At 50.7% G+C, this 7,653-nt stretch overlaps 1 protein-coding gene across 1 annotated transcript in view; it reads left to right on the forward strand.

Moving 5' to 3' along the window:
* Positions 1 to 7,653, forward strand: part of Zdhhc18 (zinc finger DHHC-type containing 18) — a 34,842-nt gene that overhangs the window by 10,845 nt on the left and 16,344 nt on the right. The window lies entirely within an intron of this gene.

The raw sequence follows: 7,653 nt of genomic DNA on the forward strand, positions 1-7,653 counted from the left end.
GCGCCACCATCGCCCGGCTTTTTTTTGGTTTTTCGAGACAGGGTTTCTCTGTGGCTTTGGAGCCTGTCCTAGAACTAGTTCTCATAGACCAGGCTGGCCTCGAACTCACAGAGATCCATCTGTCTCTGCCTCCTGAGTGCTGGGATTATAGGCATGCGCCACCACTGCCCAGCTGGTGTCAGGAATGAAGGAAACTGACAATAATCTCTGTCCTCATGGAGGTCGAGGTGACATTCCAGGGTACCAGAAAGACAGTAAACAAGTAAAAAGGATGTTAGAGAAGAGGCACAGGACTGGAGGGGGCGCTATGAGTGTGGTGTATGAGCAGTCTTCAGCCTGGGCAGAGGAACAGCCAGGCACGGCAGCACAGAGCATAGTCTAGTTTCGTCTAGGTCAGGACAAGCCCTAGATGCTAAGGGAACAAGAAAAGGGTCCCCCTACAGAGCTGAAAGTGTGGAGGAGGAAAAGGCTGGGTGCCCAGAAAGAATCTGCCTGCCCAGGCCTCTGAGTAATTGACCCTTTATTCCTCCCAGAGGAGAAAGAGCCAAGCCCAGGGCCTGGACTGTCATCTGAGCTGGCCCCACCCCAGCTCCTTCCTGCTGAGAAGTGACTCGGATGTTTGCACACCTCCAGGGTTTCCGGTCATGGCTGGCTACTTGCCCTAAGAAGGCAGTAGACACACAGGCTTTTAAGTGCCTACCTGGCCTGATGAGGTCTAGTGACCAGCTATGTCCATCCCCAGGAATTATTTTTGCTGACTCTGGAGCAGCTAGGGAGGGCCTAGGAGGGGATACCTCTCAGCTTTGTCTGGTTTTCATGCTGCCTCCTCCTCAGCCCAGGAAGGGGGTGGAGCTTGGGGGGCAGGCAGGGTAGCCACACCCATGGTCTTCCTCTAGAAGACCTCCTTCCCCTTTGCGCTGCTCTGGCCTCCCCATGCAGCTCCTGACCAGCCACTGGGTTCATGTCCCCTTCAATCAGGCTAATCCTGAGGCAGGATTATTGTGCAGCTCAGCCAGACCTGTCTGGCTGCCTGGAATCTGGAATCCCCTGGCTTCTGAGCTGCTTGGCCAGTAACAACAGTAATCTCCGTGTTTGGGTAGAGCTCAGATCTGTGTCCTGTAATGTCCACTGTTGTCCCCACAGATCTTCACATCTGCAGAGAGTGATCCCAGATGTGTTAGTGCAGACTCCAAGCAAGGCCAAAGGGCAAGGGTTGAAGGGAGGTGGGGGGAGTAGGTGCCCTCTTCCCATACTCCAGGCCTTGTGTTTAGGGATGGCAGCAGCGATACACCCCCTCCATCCTTTTATCTCCACGTTAATGTCCTGTATCCTGGGTCAGACATTTGATGACACATTCCCACAGGGTACAGGGTGGTCATGATGAAATTGTTCTTTGCTGGGGTGTTCCGGCAAGGGAGATGAGGACATGGGTGTCTGGTGTGCCTAATCACCCTTCAGGAAGCTAGTGTTAGCTAAAGAAAGGGAGGGACGCAAGAATAACTGAGGAATGGGAGCCTCCCGGGAGCTCTCCTTACTGCAGTGGGGACATCTGAGAGGTTTGTGGTATCGCCCAGGGAAGACATGGTGGGTTCATGCAGTGAGTGCTGGTTCTATACAGTGCCTCCTGGCAGCCAATGGATGACAAGAATCTTTTGTTTTGTTTTGTTTAGGTTGGTTTGATTTTTCGACACAGGGTTTCTCATAGTAGCCTTGGCTGTTCTGGAATTTGCTCTGTAGACCAGGCTGGCCTCTAACTCACAGAGACCCACCTGCCTCTGCCTCCCCAGTGCTGGGATTAAAGGTGTGTGCCGCCACACTGGATGACAGGAATCTGATGCAAAGCCTACCCTATGTGGTCAGAGGTCAGTGTTAGGTGGAGAGGTCTGACAGGAGAGAGTTGGGAGGAATCAGGAGTGTCTTCTCTGTGAGACTTTGGGAGTTGCTACCCTGTGAAGTTTCCCTGAACTTCAAACACAAGAAACTGTGTGCAGGGAGCCCTGTAAGCATGGGAGAGCCAAGGGAGGACAGAGGCGGAGGGAGCAGGCCACAATGGGTGAGCATGCTGATAGTGCTATTAGGGAAGCCATGGTCGGAAGGCTGCTGGGGCTGGGAATGAGACCCACCTGAGAGCGGCAGAGCGGCATCGTGACGACCTGCTTGAGTTGGACCTGGAGTTTGAACTGTGGTTAGGAAGCTTCTCTCAGTTGAAACACATTTTCCTGAAAGGGTCTAAGGTTCCTGAGCCCTCTGGCTCTGAGGTGAGTGGATGTTCTTAGGAACAGGAACTGATGGGGTTGAGGGGGACTGAGCCTTGCAGCTCCAGCAGGGACAGCAGGGGACCAGCTCCTTCCAGTTTGGGAAAGCACCTGGGGTAAACTGAGGCAGTTGGTCACCTTCATAGCTGGCGGGCAGCTTCTCTATATCTCTCCAAGGCCCCGGGGCAGGTATTCCTAAGGCCTTCCTTGTCCAGTGGGAGACAGCTCACTCAGGTGTTCACCTAGGCCTGGCTGCACTTACAGGACAGATAACAAGGCCTGCTCTCTGGGGTGTCGTGGGATGCTCACAGCCTGTCCCATCAGCTCCTAGTGTCCTCCCCTGTACCCAGAGCTCTTTTCAGGGCGGCCTGCCTCATCTTCTCCCCAGGCTGATTTAGGGCTCTACTGACTGGGCCATCGCTCCTGTTTTGCCTCTGTCCCTCCTGAGCTTAGAATTTAGTGGTTCCTTAGCGCCCCAGTTTGCTCTCCTGAATTAACTGCGTGACTTTTACCCTCCCCAGCTCTACCTTCATTTCTCTTTTTCTTTCTTTTGTTTGTTAGTTATTTTGAAATAGGGTCTCCCTATGTGTCCTTGACTGGCCTGGAAATATATGAACTCAGTATGTAGACCAGGCTAATGCTCCTCCGCCTCTGTCTTTCCTGGTGCTAGGATTACAATTCCTGGCCCTCCTAACTCCTCCCATCTTTTTCTTTTTGCAAAACTTCCGAGTGGCTTGCCTACGTGTTGATATGTGCACCGTCCACGTGCATGCCTGTCTGCAGAGATCAGAAGACACTGGATGCCCTGGAACTGGAGTTGGGGTGGTTATGAACTACCATGTGGGTGCTGGAAACTGAGCCTGAGTCCTTTGCAAGACTAACATGCTCTTAACCGCTGAGCCTTCTCTCCAGCCCCTCCCATCATTTCTGAAATGGTTTCCTTCAAATGGCTCACTTTTTTTGCTTGTTTTTTTTTCTGAGACAGGGTTTTCACTGTATACAGCCTAGGCTCTTCTGGAATTCACTATGTAGTCCAGGCTGGCCTTGAACTGGCAAAGACCCTTCTGCCTCTACCTCCTGAGTACTGGGATTAAAGGTGTGAGCCACCACCGTCCCACAAATGGCTCACTTTTTTGTGAGACTGGTCTGCGTAGCAAGTTTCAGACCACCATAGTGAGACCCTGTGTAACTCCTCCCAAAAAATAAACAATCACTTTCCAATATAGCCTTATGCTGTATAACAATGCTTTAGTCAGTGACAAGCCCATGTGGAACTGTGACCCCCCCCCAAGCCACCTAATGGAACCAGAGCCGTCTTCGTTTGTGGGAGTGCTTCCTCTGACATTTGCGTGGGGAAATCACCTACCGACACAATGACATATTTCTTGAAACTGTCCCTATATGACATGTGACTATATATTTTAAAAGAGAAATTTCTGTCGGCTCTGCATAGATCCTTGTGGAAGAGCCAGGTTACAGGGTTCCTGGCCATTAGGGTCGCTGTTGAAGTGGGTACACAGGTGTGTGAGGCTCTCTGTGCAGGCGGAGAGCTTCCTTTTGCTGGAGTAAAAGGATGGAGAGAGAAAGGGGAATAACTTTCTCAGACCGTGAGTCACCGGCCTAGCAGGAAATTCCCTTGGGGGGCGGAGCCACAGGAGGCCAGCAGCAGCCCTCCCCCACTTCCTCCCTCCCACTCACCAGATCCCAGGGATGTGGGACCTCAGGGCCTCTGGGCCTTTTCCTTTGCTTGCCCTATTCCCCCTACTGAATGCTCCCCACCCGTCCCTGCTGAGCTGGGATCTGATTCTATCTGGTGTAATCCACTTTTTTTTTTTTAAATTTTAGTTTGGGTTTTGGGGGCTTGCTTTGTCTGAGGCAGGGTTTTCTATAGCTCAGACTTACTAAAGATGACCTTCATCCTCAGGTGTTGGGGTTATTAGCATGTGCACCACTGTACCTCCTTCACATGGTCCTGGGGCTCCGCGTCAAGGCTTTGTGATGGTAGGCGAACACACACCACCAACCGAGCTTATATCCCCAGCCTGACTGATGGTAGGTTTTGAGAGAGGGGCTCATGGGGTCGCCCAGCTGGCCTATAATTCCAGCCGTTCTGCCTTCACCGCCCAGTTGCCAGGAGCACAGGTGTGTGACATCTTTCTGGCTCTCTTCTGTATTCGCACTGGTGCTGTTTAGAGTATTTTGTTTGTTTTTATTTTTTTTATAATTTATTATTTATTTTTGATTTTTCGAGACAGGGTTTCTCTGTAGCTTTGGAGCCTGTCCTGGAACTAGCTCTTGTAGACCAGGCTGGCCTCGAACTCACAGAGATCCACCTGCCTCTGCCTCCCAAGTGTTGGGATTAAAGGCGTGCGCCACCACTGCGTATGTGCATTGGTGTGAAGGTGTCAGATCCCCTGGACCTGGAACAGTCAGTTGTGAGCTGCCATGTGAGTGCTGAGAATTGAACCCTGGTCTTTTGGACTGGCAGCCAGTCTCTTAACCACTGAGCCATCTCTCCAGCCCCGCTGCTGTATTCTTGTGTATAGACACCAACACCAGTGAGTAGCTATGGGTTAGGCTTTAGTAGAATGTCATCTCTCATTTGCATGCAGTCTTTCAAGGTTCATATTGCCCATTTTAGAGGCGAGGAAACTGAGGCTCCAGGAGGCTGAAGAGCTGACAGGCAGCCTTGCCACATTTCAGAGTGAAATCAAATTGGTCCCAAGTCACCCATGGTGGCAGTGGCATTGACTCGCACTGCTTTTCCATGGCCTTACAGTTAAAGTCTGTGTGATCGTCCTGTGTCCCCAGGCCTCGCACTAAGCCTTGGTAGGTAGCAGGACTCCGCCACCCTCTGGGAGGAGCAGAAGTGGTCTTGTGGAGATTACAGTGACCAGATCTCAAACTTTATGGTTAACCTTGAGCTGGTGCTGAGGACAGGGAGAGTGCTAGCTACTGTGGGGGCATTTGGGTAGCAGGCAGGCAGTTCCTTCCTTCCTTAGCTTTCTCTGGAGCTGCGGCCTGCCTGCCTAGCATGTGACACCCAGGGCTCTACTTGTAGCATTACAGAAAGAAAAGCCTTTCCAGTAGCCCAGGCCCACCCTGCCCTGGGGGGGTGGAGTCTTGTTCCACACCAGTCCTGACTGCCACTAACAGTCCAAGCCCAAAAAGGCTGAGCTTCTGGTTGAGGGTGGTGGCGGACTCCTGCAAGCCTCCTTTAACCAAACTGACCTCCGTCCAGCACCTGAGCGGCACCTGTGCTCAGGCTCTTGTTCCCTCGGGCTCATGGAAGCTTCACTTTGTCTGTCAAACTCTGGAGGGGAGCAGAGCTTACTACCAAAGATTAGAACAGGCTCCCTCTGCTTTGTGAGAGGAGGGTTTCTGGGGTCTCGTGAGATTCCCAGTAGGTTCTCCCAATACTAAAGAGGGTCTGTATCTTTCATTCATAGATTCCAGAGGTTTCCTTATAACTTGATGTGTGTCCGTAGTGTTCCTATAGCAATAGTAATAGTGTCAATTTATATTTACAAGGCTGGCATCCCTCATCTGGAAATCCTAAATGCTTCAAAAGCAGAGACCACAGCCAGAAAATTCCACACCAGCCCCCAGCTGGCAGACTGCGCTGAGAACACAGGTGTAGTAAAAATTGTCGACAAGTTACCCTCTGGAGCTAGGTAAGGTGGCTCCTGTTTTTAATCCCAGCAGAGGCAACAGGTCTCTCTGAGTTCAAGGCCAACCAACAGTGAGATCCAGGCCAGCCAGGGCTACACAGTGAGACCCTCTCTTAAAACTATAATGAAAGATGGCTCAGTGGTTAAGAGCACTGACTGCTCTTCCAGAGGACCCGGGTTCAATTCCCAGCACCCACATGACAGCTCACAACTGTCTGAAGATCCATTTGCAGGGAATCTGACACTTCACACCAATGCAATTTAACCAAAGTTAAATAAATCATAAAAATATTTAAAAAAACAATAATGAAAATAAAAATTACCATCTGGCTATGTGTAAAAGACCTGTATAAAACCTGTGTGGCTTGGGTTCCTCCGCTCTCTAGACATGTCATTACATATAGGTAGATATTCCAAAATCTGAAAAATGCCCAAATCTAGAACACTTCTGTTTCTTAGTATTTCAGCCTCCCCTAGGCTCTTGCTAAATGCTAGACATTGTGTTAAACCCACTTAGTAAATTCTTAGCTAGTCTTCCCAGCAACCATTGGGGGTGGAGCCGATTATGTTCCAGTTTATTCGTTTATGTTGCAGAGAAGCTGATTTGATCTGCCTAGCTCAGTAAGTGGTTGGGTAGAGATGTATGTCCATATATCTTACTAGCTTGAAAGCCCCTGTAAAGACGGGGACAGCAGTGGGTAGAAAGCCAGTGCCCTGGGGGGCAGCGGGTCGGGGTCTGGTAGGAAGTCGTCACATCAGTAACTTGGAAAGAACTGGGCCTTTGCCTGCTGGCTTGTTCTGGTTCCTCTGTCAGGACCAAGGTCAGGGACTCCCGGGACTCAGCACTGTGCCTCAGGCTGCTGTGCACTTCCATCCTCACTGCAGAGAGAGGCTGGGACCACCTATCTCTGGTCTGCTGAGGAAGAAACCGAGGCTCAGAAGGGAAAGGGCTTCTTTAGTGGCAAGTAGAACTCCAGACAGCACTCAAGACCAGTGTCCTCAAACTTCCCAGCCTGCGCCTCTCAGCTCTCCTGTGCACAGCTGCTAAGTAGGCACTTACCAATCGCCAGTCCTGGAGCTTAGACCCTTACAGCCTTGGCACTGTGCTCCTCTTTACAGGTGAGGCAGCCGTTAAGTCACTTACCCAGAGCACCTGCTCGTAAGTGGAAAGGTCAGGACTTGAACCCCTAGCCTGCCTCAGCCTTAAAGCTTGTCTTCTTCCTCTGCTTACTGATTCCTACCTCCTTTTTGTTTGTTTTTTTTTTTTAACATTTACTTATAATTCATTTTACATTCCAATCAAGGTTCTCCCTTTCCCCCTCCCCCCTCCTAACCATCGGGAGCCGACAGTTTCTACCTCCTAATTCTGCCCAGGACTGCCCTTGATGAAGGGATACATGCAAGCAAAATACTGTATACACAATAAATAATTAAATCTTAAAGAGAGGGACTCTAGGGGTGCAGCTCAGTTGGTAGAGTGCCTGTCTAGCATCACAGGCTCTGGGTTTGATACCAGCACTGCAAAAACTAGGTGTGAGGCCAGCCTGGGCTACAATGAGAACCTGTCCTGTCAAAAGGGTAAATTTGTCTCTGGGTGGTGGGACACGCCTTTAATTCCAGCACTTTGGAGGCAGAGGCAGACCAATCTCTGTTTTGTATTGTTTTTAAAAGGCTGTCCTGGAACTCACTTTGTAGCCCAGGCTGGCCTTAAACTCAGAGAGATCCAC

This window comes from Microtus ochrogaster, chromosome 10 (genome assembly GCF_000317375.1).
Source record: "Microtus ochrogaster isolate Prairie Vole_2 chromosome 10, MicOch1.0, whole genome shotgun sequence".
Taxonomy (NCBI): Eukaryota; Metazoa; Chordata; class Mammalia; order Rodentia; family Cricetidae; genus Microtus; species Microtus ochrogaster.